This window comes from Carcharhinus amblyrhynchos, chromosome 12 (assembly GCF_965287045.1).
Source record: "Carcharhinus amblyrhynchos chromosome 12, sCarAmb.v2.hapA, whole genome shotgun sequence".
Taxonomy (NCBI): domain Eukaryota; kingdom Metazoa; phylum Chordata; class Chondrichthyes; order Carcharhiniformes; family Carcharhinidae; genus Carcharhinus; species Carcharhinus amblyrhynchos.
This window is the reverse complement of record NC_137335.1, coordinates 72,778,299-72,790,696: the sequence shown is the minus strand read 5'-3', so window position 1 is coordinate 72,790,696 and position 12,398 is coordinate 72,778,299. Positions and strand designations below refer to the sequence as shown.

Sequence of the window (12,398 nt, the reverse complement as noted above, 5' to 3'; positions counted from 1 at the left end):
TGCCGCCACCATTTTGCTAGTGGGTAACGTTGACGTCACACAGTTCAAGCAAGGGTGGCGGTTAAGCGTTAGTGCGCGGCCGTTCCTCCTCAGGAGCGGGGACGGCAGTTATCGATGTGGTTAAACAGTGCAATTAAAATCTTCGGCGACGAAGAGAGAAAAAAAAGATGCACCACATTTCAAAATGCTCAGCGGGGCACGGTAGTATCTGTGGGGAAATATTGCTTATCCCAACTTTCACAGAAACAATGAAAGCAGTATCTGTGGGGAGAGATGGAGAAAAGAAAAACAATTAACGTGTCAGGTCGATCAGGAGTGGAACAGGTTTGAGATTTACGAGTATAAATGTCCAAGTATTTGGTCTGTAATTTGTATGGGTGCTTAATCTTCCAAAGTTGGCCTGGAATGAAATATTAATCTGGAGCATCTCCGAGTAAAATCATATGGGAATGGGAAAAAGGTTGTTTTTAAATTTATGTAACTCTTACTATTACAATTATGGAATCCCAACCTTTTCCCAGTAGCCTTGCAATATTTTTCTATTCAGATAATCATTCAATTTCTTTTAGCAATCCTTTTAGTAACCACAGGCTTGAGCATTACATTCTAGATCCTAACAAGTCACTGGGTAAGAATATTTTTCCTCATTTTGCTCTCTTTTTTGCCAGTCACCAATGGCCGTAGCTTCTCCTTATGTACTCTGTCCAGACCCTTAATTATTTTGAGCACCTGAATCAAATCTCCTAATCTTCTGTAAGGAGAACAGTCCCAGCCACTTCAAGTGATATAGGTCACTGAACTGGTAAACCACAAACCTAGGGCAATGCTCTGGGGTTCCAGGGGGAAAAAAGGTCTTTGTAGTGTAGTGGTTATCACATTCGCATCTCTTGTGAAAGGTCTTTAGATTGAACCTGGCAATTTATCCATGTAACTGAAATCCCTTGTCCTTGAATCGATTCTTGTTCTGCATCTTCTCCAGTGCCTAGAATTGAACATGATGTTCCAGTTGAGTCTGAACTAATAAAGGTTTGCCATAATGTCCTCGCTTTTGTATATGACACCTGCATTTATAAGTCGAGGATCCAATGTACTTTATTAACTGCTTTCTCAACTTGCCACCTTCAATGATTTGTGGATGTGCATCTCATGTCCTTCTACTCCTGAGCCTCCTTTAGAATTGTACCCTTTATTTTGTGCTGCCGGTCAAAATACATCACTTCACACTTCATTTGCCACATTTCCACCAGCATGACTGTATGTTATAAAAGTATTGGAAGTCCAAATATTGGACAACTCGACTGGATAGGTCAGTTGGAGGTGAAAGATCGTTTGATGAACACTTTAGCGATATGTCCAATCAGAAATGATAACCTTGATGTAATAGGATGGAGGGAAGGAATTGCTAAATGATAGAAGGAATGATGGGGAAGAACAAAGAGGGTGATAATGGGACAGTGATAAACCAAAAGATGCGTCCTTGTTAAAGACTGAACTATTATGTAAATAAATTATCTGCGAAAATGGGAGTCCTACTTATAATCTGAAATTGTTCAACACATTGAGGCTGGATGGTTGTAAGGTGCCTGTGGGTGGCACGGTGTCACAATGGTTAGTACTGCTGCCTCGGCACCAGGGACCTGGGTTCACTTACCGGCTTGGATGACTGTCTGTGTAGAGTTTGCAAGTTCTCCCCATGTCTGCGGGGGTTTCCTCCAGGTGCTCCAGTTTTCTCTCATTCTGAAAGATGTGTTGGTTAGGTGCTTTGACCCCAAACAGGCCCCGGAGTGTGGTGACTAGGGGAATTTCACGATAACTTCATTGCAGTCTTAATGTAAGCCTTACTTGTGACTAAGAAATTAATTGAAAAATACATACGTATGAACAAGGAGTGGGAATGGGCCATGCAGCCTCTTGAACCTGCTCTGCCATTGAATAAGGTCATGACTGATCTAATAGTTAACGTCAGACCTGCATCCTGCCTATCCCAAATAACCTATTACCACCTTGCTTACCAAAAATCTGATCAACCTCTGCATTATAAATATTCAAAGACTCTGCTTCCGCCACCTTTTTAGGAAGAGTCCTAAAGATTCACAACCCTCAAAGAGAGAAAAAAGCCTCATCTTTGTTTTAAATGGGCGATCTCTTATTTTTAAACAGTGACCTTTAGTCTTAGATTCTCCCACAAGCGGAAACATACTCTCCACATCCAACCTGTCAAGCCCCTCAGGATCTTTTATGTTTTAATCAAGTCGCCTCTTACTCTTCTAAACTCAGGCAGATACAAACTTAACCGTTCCAACCTTTTTTCATAAGACAACCCAATCAACTCATGGTATTAGTCTAGTAAACCTTTTCTGAACTGCTTGCAATGCATTTACATCCTTAAATAAGATCACACATATGGTATGACTAAAGTATAACCTTTCTTTGTATTCAATTCTTCTATTAGCTTTCCTAATTATTTGCTGTATCTGCATACTGACCTTTTGTAATTCATGTACAAGGACACCTAGATCCCTCCAAGCAAGCACCTCAGAGCTCTGCAATCTCTCACTATTTGGATAATATGCTTCTTTTATTCTTCCAGCTAAAATGGACAATTTCACCTTTTCCCACATTATGCCCTATTTGCGGGATCCTGGTCCACTCATTTAACTTATCTGTGTCCCTTTGTAGCTTCCTTATGTCCTCTTCACAATTTACTTTCCTACCTATCTTTGTGTCATTGGCAAATTTGGCAACCGCCTCTTCAAACATTTCATCCAAGCTCATTTATATAAATTCTAAACAGTTGAGGTTCCAGTACTGAACCTTGTGGCACACCACTTGTTACATCTTGCCAACTTGCTTCCTGTTAACTAACCAATCTTCTATCCATGTTAATATGTTATCCCTGGTAACATGAGCTTTTATTTTCTACAGTAACCTTTGATGTGGTACCTTATCAAATGTCTTCTGGAAATCTAAGTACAGTGCATCATCCAGTTCCCCTTTATCCTCAGCACGTTACTTCCTCAATCAACTCCAGTAAGTTGGTTAAACATGTTTTCTGTTTCACAAAACCACGTTGACTCTGTTTGATTACCTTGAACGTATTTAGGTGCCCTGCTATAACATCTTTAATAATAGCTTCAAACATTTTCCCTACAACAGATGTTAAGCTATCTGGCCTGTGATTATGCTTCTTGTCTCCCTCCCTTTTTGAATAGTGGAGTTACATTTGTTATCTTCCAAATTAATGGAACCTCTCCCTTCAATGGATGTTAAGCAAACTGGCGTGTAGTTTCCAGCTTTCTGTCTCCCTTCTTGAATAATGGAGTCACATTTGCTATCTTCCAATCTAATGGGACCTTCCCCAAATCTAGTAAATTTTGGAAAATTAAAACCAAAGCATCAGCTATTTCACAGGACACTTCTTTTAAGACGCTAGGATGAAGTCCATCAGGATCCGGGTTTTTGTCAGCCTACAGCTCCAACAATTTACTCAGTACCACTTCTCCGGTGACTTCGTTGCCAGACAAGTCACCTTTTCCTGAGTTCCTCCCTACCTCCATTTCCTGGTTTGTAGCTTCTTTTGGGATGTTATTTGTCTCTTCTACAGTGAAGACTGATGCAAACTACCTGTTCATCTGCAATTTCGCTGTTTTCCATTATCAGTTCTCCAGATTCACTTTCTACAGGATAAATTCTCTCTTTATTAAACTATTTCTTTCAAATATTTATAAAAGCTCCTGCTTCTAATTTTATATTTCTGGCTAGCTTTCTCTTGTACTCTGATTTTTCCCTCTTTGTTAATCTTTTAGTCATCTCTTGCTGATCCTTATATTCTGTCCAATCATCTGATCTGCCACCTGTCTTTGCACAATTGTATGATTTTTTAAGAGTTTGACACTACTTTTAACCTTTCTAGTAAACCATGGAATGTGATGGGGGGGTGGGGTTCTGTTCCTTGTACATTTTCTTCATATTTGGAATGTAACTGTTCTAAGCATTTTGAAATGTCCCCTTAAATATTTGCCACTGGCCCACTATTGACCTGTCCCTTGACCTAATTTGCCAATTCATTTTAGCCAGCTCAACTCTCATGTCCTCATAATTGCCATTATTTAAGTTTAACAATATAGTCTCAGACCCATTCTTATCTCCCTCAAACTGAATATAAAATTCAGTCATATTATGATCACTGCTACCTAGGGGCAGTTTCACTAAGAAATCATTAATTAGTCCCATCTCATTACACACTACTAGTTTTAATATAGCCCATGCCCTCGTTGACTCCAGAACATGCTGTTCTAAGAAACTACCCTGAAAGCATTCAATGAACTCCTTGCCTAAGCTACCTTTTCCCATCTAACTTTTCCAGTCTATATGTAATTAAAATTCCCCATGATTATTGTTGTGCCTTTCCGACAAGCTCCAGTGATTTCTTCCTTTATGCTCTACACTACCGTGTACTTAGTGTCAGGAGGCATTTACACGACTCCCACTTATTGTCTTCTTCATTTCTCAACTCTATCCAAATTGTCTCCATAGCCTCTTTTCCTGAATTTAGGTCTGTGGTAACTCGAAATCACAAATAGTCAAATGTGTTGTTTAAAAAATGATCTTTATATGAACAAATAATGAAGTTTAACATTAACAGTAACTCAACAGGAATAACTATGAAAATAGCACAAACCATCAGGTCTTACTTAAATTACTCCCTTTAGTTTTACTTCCTCTAGTTTAGGGTATATAAGAACAGTAAAAATACTAACAAGAGTCCATTTATTAATGCAGCTGCTCTTCTTTGAGGAAAGATAGAAATGAAAAGGAGCACCTCCGGTGACTGAACTCTCTGTCACCAGGCTCCAACTCAAGAGCTCTACTGCAGACCAAAGTTGCAGTCCAGTGCAGAAAAATAAGGTAGCGTTTCTCAAGTTTACATTGAGGAATTGTAAATAAGGTCAAGAATGGGAAGATCAGAATGGGGGGCTTGCATTAACTACTAATTTTCATTGCCAGACGAGTCACCTTGGTCCCAAAGACGCCCTGTGCATCCTGTAGCCCTGGTTACTTGTCCAACAGCTGATGAGTGCAAGTTTGATATGTTGTCATTGAATCAAATATTTATAAATTGGTTACAACATGGGCCATTCAGCCATTGCATCTGTACCAGTGCCCTACAAAAGCAGTACAACTAGTTCCAATCCCTCACCTTTCCCTCTAGCCCTGCAATGTTTTCTCTTCCAAGTGTTTTATCCAGCCTTTTTTGAAAGCCCCGATTGAATCTGCCTCACCACACTCTCGGGCAGTGCATGTTACGTAGAAATCTTATTTCACCACGTTGGTTTTTTTTGCTAATAATTTTAAATCTGTAGCCTCTGGTTCCTGGACCTTCCATTGATGAGCACAATTCCGGCCTTGGGTGACTGTGTGGAGTTTGCACGTTCTCTGTGTGTCTGCTTGGGTTTTCTCTGGGTGCTCTGGTTTCCTTCCACAGTCCAAAGATCTGCAGCTTAGATAGATTGGCTCCTCTATCTTTCCCATTAGTGGACTGCCAAAAGATTACACCAGTAGTCTGATAGTACCCTTTATTGTTTCTTAACTCTTAACAAAATAGGTTATGTGCATGATCCCTCCTGGATGTTCAGTACAATATCTTCTTTAATCAAAAGACCTTTCTTTCCTTCCCTTATTTTTCCTGAACATCTTGTATCCAGGAAAATTAGTATCCAATTCTGTCCTTTTTTGATTCAGGTCTCCATTATTGCCACACCATGATATTTCCATGTGTGGCTATTTGTCTTTGCAGCTTGCCAACTTTATTTACCACTATTTTGGCATTTACAGACATGCACTGTAAATATAATTTAGATTGGATTGTAGTTCCTCTAATTTTCACCCCACCAAATACCTAATTATTTCTTATTCTGTTGTTATTGGTCTCTTCCAATCCATTGTTTGCCTTGTTTTATTTTTCTAATGCAACATCCAGGTTCTCATCCAACCCTACCAAACAATACAGTGGTCCTCATTTTGTTTCAGTGCAATTTATCTGCCCTGTATAGATCCCACCTACCTAAGAACAGGTTTCAATGTGCCAGGAATCGAAAGCCTTCTCGCTTGAATTACCTTTCCAGCCGTGCATTCATCTATCATCTGGCAGCAAAAGCTTTTCATGAGCAGTATGGCAAGCAGCAGGTCTCACCGTAAAATATAAAGTGGATGTGAAGAAAAGATCCCAGTTTTTACACTCAAATAATTGAACGTCTGCAATACTCAGCAGCATTCATATGTGGAATACAAAGAATAAGCATTAAAAGAGTGATGGAACAAGATCATTATTACTAATTGAGGAAGAGCAGGAAATATGTTTTGAGAAAGCACCTTTTAGATTAACCATTAAGCTAGTGCGGTAACTTAACATTATTGCCATATATAAACCACAATGTCTGTTTAAAAAAAAATACACAGAACAATAACTGTCTTCGCAATAAATGAATATTGTCAGTAACACAACTGGTAAAACACAAGTAAAGCAGCAGAAGGGGGCAGCACTGCTGCAGTGTAACTCGTGTCTATCTGCAATCTTGAAAGGGAAAGAATAAATGCCAGAATTTAATCTTGTCGTTCACAGAATCCCTACAATGCAGAAGAAGGCCCATTGAGCCTGCACTACAACAATCTCATCCAGACTCTATCCTCCTGACACTAAGGGACAAGTTAGCTTGAACTTGAACAAGATAGTGTTAAAAAATGCATGAACTTTTTAATATAATTGCAACATTTGTATCATGTATTCACAAGAAAAATACAACTGAATATTTCCACAACTAAATTTTTTTTAGTAAATGGATACCTGTTAAATCCCTGAGGCTTTAATTGTACATGCTGCCAGTCTTAGGAATGATCCCTGAGGCTTTAATTGTACATGCTGCCAGTCTTAGGAATGTATTTATGCATTCAAATAAATTTTGGTGTGTACTATCATTGTGGTTTGTTCTTAAATAAAATAGTTAGGATTTAATTCTCAAATAAGAATTTACATTCACTAAAATGGTCTATGAAGGGGATTAAATTCTCCTGGTTTATTGTTGCAAGACGATCTATATTACCACAAATGAACGACGCCTGACAAACATCATATTAGATCTAACGTGGTGTTAAGGAGTCTGAGCAAAACTGGAGCCAATAGGAATCAGGAGCAAAACTCTCCTCTGATTGAAGTCATACCTAGCACAAAAGAATACGCTTGCAGTTGTTGCAGGTCAATCATCTCAGTTCCATAACATCACTGCAGGAGTTAGGGCAGTGTCCAACGCCCAACCATCTTCAGTTGCTTTAAGAATGATCATCCTTCCATCATAAGGTCAGAATTGGGGATGTTTGCTGATTACTGCACAATGTTCAGCACCATTTGCAACTCTTCGGATACTGAAGCAGTCCATGTCCAAGTGCAGCAAGATGTGCATAATATCCAGTCTTGGGCTAACAAGTGGAAAGTTACATATGTGCCACATAACTGCCAGGCAATAACAACAATTTTCAACAAGAGAGAATCTAGCCATCGCCCCATAACTTTCAGTTGTCCACTATCAACATTCTGGAGGTTACCATTGACCAGAAACAGAACTGGACCAGCCATCTAAATACTGTGGCTACAAGATTAGATCAGAGACTATGCTGAGTAACTCGCATCCTGACTCCCTAAAGCCTATCCATTATCTACAAGGCACGAGTCAGGAGTGTGATGGAATACTTTTAAGTTGGGCTGAAAGGCCCAACAATTCACGCATTTTTCAATGCTATCTTGTTCCAGTTCAAGCTAAATTATTTCTTAGTGTCAAGAGGATTAGCAGGGTAAATGCGCAGGGATAGGGTCTGGATGAGATTGTTGTCGGTGCAGGCTTGATAGGCGAAATGGCTTTCTTCCGCACTGTAGGGATTCTATGAACGATAAGATTGAACTCTGGCATTTATTCATTCCATGTTGTAAACCTCTATGGCTTGCCACTTGATGAGAGCAGCTCCAACAATACTCAAGAAGCTCGACACTATCTAGGACAAAGCAGCTTGATTGGCACCCCATCCATAAATATTCACTCCCTTCATCACTAACGCACCGTGTGCACAAGGTGCACTGCAGGAACTCGCTAAGCTCTTCAGACAATACCTACAAACCCACGATTGCTACTAATATCTAGAAGGACAAGAGCTGCAGGTGCATGGGGACACATAGCTGGAAGTGCCCCTTCAAGCCACATACCTTCCTCGCTTGGAACTATATTGCCATTTTTTCACCCATTGGATCAAAATCCTGGAACTCATTCCCTAATAGCACTGTGGGTATATATGCACCACATGGACTACAATGAGTCAAGCTGTCTGATTTTAAAGTTTCAAACAATGCTTGGCAATTAGTTGTCAATCAACATTGGTTGGTGCATTCACCATGGCAACACCACCACAATCAGTGCTCACTTGCAAACCAATCAGCATTCTCTTCTCATAAAGTATAAAGTTGTTGTTTCCCCTGGCATTGGTTTCCTGCAATTGACCTGATGAGTGCAAATGATAAGCTCTGACAAAATATCTTATTTCAGTAATAATCAAGTTCTGTATGACTAAATTACTAATTAATAGAGAGTGTGAAGAGTTATACTAACAACCAATTTAAGATTATCAGTTGGACTTGCAATTTGTCTCACATATCTTGTCAGTGGAGCGATCAGTGCGTGCGCAGTGGCTCCTACATCACTGGTCTTTTGATCGCCAGCCTCCCGATTTCACTTCTAGGCCTCTCCCACTGATCGCTGGCTTTCCAATTCCCCCCTTATCGCCTGCCAACCCGAACCCCCTCTCCCTAATTGGCACCCTACACGAAAACCAAGTCCTCCCCATGTGCCCTGCTCTCCTCCTCCCTCAGTCTGCCATCGATCCCATTATAGAGTGTGCAGAACTACCCCCCCACCCCCACGCCCACTGATCAGACTGTTTCCTCTGGCCCCGCCCCCAACACTGCCTGATGGACAGTGCCAGGATGCCTGGTGGGCAGTTCCACGTTGGAGCTTCAATGGCCAATAGGGTGATCATGCCTGGTCTCCCTTGATGGGGCCCAGCTTTAATCCCTGCGTGGGAAGCTCTCTGGGCGAGGTTTGGGAAGACACTGGTAAGCCCAGAAACCAATTCCCAGGCTTGCTAATCATATTTCAATATGGAAATCAGCCTTGTGTCAGTTTCTAGCACGAGGCTGATTACATTGAAAAACATTGCCTGGGAGACTCGTGATCGACCAGAAGCCAAATCACTCATCCCGCTACTGGGCCACTGATGTCTCCTGGCCCGTTGCACTCCTTAAGTAATGCAGTGGGCTGGGAGAATTGTGCCCCCATATGCTTTACTTTGGACAGGACTGGGTCTTTCTGTTCAATTCCAAATTTACCTTGACCTTAACAGCAATATATTCAAGAAGTTGAGGGGTAACATTATTTCTTGCGTGGTGCTGTTGGTGACGATATGGTTCAAGGCAGTGGAAGGAAATTCAGGATATCTGCGTATGATATTTTGGTATCTGGCTGTGTTGGAATTTGTTGTATGCTGCTAGAAGTAAAGTCCACCACTGGATTCTGGCCAGTGCAATAGGAGGAATAGGTTTGTCCTCGTAATAGCCTGTGATCAATGACGATCATGAAGTAACGCCTATTACATACTAATGAAATTTTTTAACTCCGTAAATGATGGCTAGCCCCTCTTTTCTAATTTGGGAGAATTTTCTCTTGGCATCAATTAAGGTTTGTGACACGAAGATGATGGGCCATTCTACACCATCCTCTGTTCTATGAGACAACACTGCCAAATGACAAAGCATCACGCTATCTCTCTCTTTGTGTTGAAATAGACAAGCAATCCTGAAGATTGTAAAGCAAGTTTAACTTTCTCAAAGGCTTCTTTTTATGGCTCGCTCAAATACCAACTTTGATATTAAAGGGAAGTCGTGTCTGACAAATTTACTGGAGTTCTATGAGGATGTGTCTAGGGCAGTCGATAGAGGAGAGCTGGTGGATGTGGTCTTTCTAGATTTTCAGAAGGCGTTTGACAAAGTGCCTCACAAGAGGTTATTGCAGAAGGTCGAGCGTCATGGAGTTGGGGGTAGGGTATTAGCGTGGATAGAGGATTGGTTGTCAAATAGGAGGCAGAGAGTGGGTGTCAACGGGTGCTATTCGGATTGGCGGATGGTGACTAGTGGAGTGCCCCAGGGGTCGGTGCTGGGGCCTCAGCTTTTTACCATTTATATAGATGATCTGGAGGAGGGAACCGAGTGTAGAGTGTCGAAATTTGCTGATGACATCAAGATTGGGGGAACGGCAAATTGTGCGGAGGGTGTGGAGAGTCTGCAGAAGGATCTAGATAGGCTGGGCGAATGGGCCAGGAAATGGCAAATGGAATTTAATGTTGGCAAGTGTGAGGTGGTCCACTTTGGTAGGAAGAATGGTAGGAAGGACTATTACTTACGGGGCAAAAAACTGCAGCAGGCGACGGTGCAGAGGGACCTCGGGGTCCTTGTGCATGAGTCGCAAAAACCCAGCTTGCAGGTGCAGCAGGTGGTCAGGAAGGCAAATGGGATGCTGGCCTTCATAGCGAGGGGGATTGAATATAAAAGTAGGGAGGTCTTGCTGCGGCTATATAGGGCATTGGTGAGGCCACAGCTGGAGTACTGTGTGCAGTTTTGGGCGCCGCACCTGCGCAAAGATATTTTGGCCTTGGAGGGAGTGCAGAGGAGGTTTACTAGGCTGATACTGGAGTTGAGGGGGTTGAGCTATGAGGAGAAGCTGAATAAACTGGGCTTGTACTCGTTAGAGTTTAGAAGAATGAGGGGAGATCTCATTGAGACGTATAAGATGATGAATGGGATGGATAGGATAGAGGTGGAAAGACTCTTCCCGCTCAAAAAAGACAGTAGGACTAGGGGGCACAGCCTCAAGATAAAAGGGGGGCGGTTTAGAACGGAGTTGAGTAGGAACTTCTTCACTCAAAGGGTGGTGAATCTCTGGAATTCTCTGCCCGTTGAAGTGGTGGAGGCTACCTCGCTAAATATTTTTAAGACGCGGGTTGATGGGTTTTTGATAGGAGAGGGGATTAAGGGTTATGGGGAGAGGGCGGGAAAGTGGAACTGAGCAGCGACAGATCAGCCATGATCTTATTGAATGGCTGGGCAGGCTCGAAGGGCTGGATGGCCTACTCCTGCTCCTATTTCTTATGTTCTTATGTTCTTATATTAGTTTAAAAGCAAACTAAGGGTACCAGTAATGTTGATAGATTTGGTATGAACCGGCCATAGTAATTAACCATGCCCAATAAAAGTTTTGCATTCTGACATGTTCCTAGCTGCTAGTGCTTCCTTTATAACTTTTATTTTTTCTTCTAGAGGGTGTAGCCCTTGGTGTTGACTTTAAATCCAAGGTAAGTGATCTTGTGGGCCTGAAAGGTACACTTCCCTTTTTTAAGTCATATTCCCACCTCTTTAAATCTCTTAAGCACCTCTTCGAGGTTTGTCAAATGCTCTTCTTGGGAAACTACTATGATTAAAACACTACTGTTTTGGGTACATCTTGCATTAAATTTCTGTGGTGCACCGGAAATAGCTCAGGCAGTTCAGAATGCGGAGAGAGGCTATCTCAAGTTACAGTACATGCATACAGGCAAGGTGAATTAGCTGTGACTTTGCAAGTCAGGAGAGCAGCGTTGAGTTTGCTGAAGAGACGATGCAGGAACACACTGAGCAAGAGAGGGGAGAAAAGGAAAAAAAAGGGTCAAAAAAGCAGATATTCTGATGAATGTTATAGGTGCGGGGTAGATGATCCCCAGGAAAATGTACATTTTGGGATTCTACCTGTGCCAGGGGCAGTGCCTAGGAGCATTGCCATGGTAATTGCCTGGCCATGTTCCTCTCTCCCGAGAGCTGTACTTAGCTTTGCACCTCCCCAAGGGATTCCCTCGACAGATTTATGTTTTAAAAAACCTGCCAAGTCACATTGGCGAAGTATGAATATTCAGTGAGGGGGCATAATTTGGCAAGGGGATCGTTAATAATATGGAAATTCATTAAAATGTATTAAAATCATGTTCTTGCTTATTATAGACGAGAACCTGATTACATCATTAGCAAGGGCCAATGAAAATCAGAATGTGCAATCACGCCAGTATGAACTGTGTTTTTCGATTCTCATGGGATTTTGACTCCACTCTGCCAATCCCGTGTATGGAGAATGTGGGGTGTGTAACTCAATGTAACAGATTCAGCATGAGAGTATTAAGGAAGGTGGATGGAAATGGAGCCAGAGAACATTGCAACTGACATTTCATCCAGGATTTTATGCCAGACAATCAAATTTTAACATTAAAATGTTGTAAAT

The 12,398-nt window shown here is 41.6% G+C and overlaps 1 protein-coding gene and 1 long non-coding RNA gene across 3 annotated transcripts in view; both read left to right on the top strand.

The window, feature by feature from the left end:
• LOC145351095 (protein CEBPZOS-like) overlaps window positions 1–12,398 on the top strand; it is a 652,257-nt gene that overhangs the window by 231,343 nt on the left and 408,516 nt on the right. The gene's annotated exons all lie outside the window — the stretch shown is intronic.
• Window positions 63–12,358, top strand: LOC145351087 (uncharacterized). Of its 2 annotated transcripts, XR_013888319.1 has the most exons (4): window positions 63–324; window positions 2,926–3,030; window positions 11,411–11,445; window positions 12,125–12,358. It is a non-coding gene; the product is annotated as an uncharacterized LOC145351087 (long non-coding RNA). The 2 variants fall into 2 exon arrangements; XR_013888318.1 differs by lacking the exons at window positions 11,411–11,445; window positions 12,125–12,358 and adding an exon at window positions 6,623–6,969.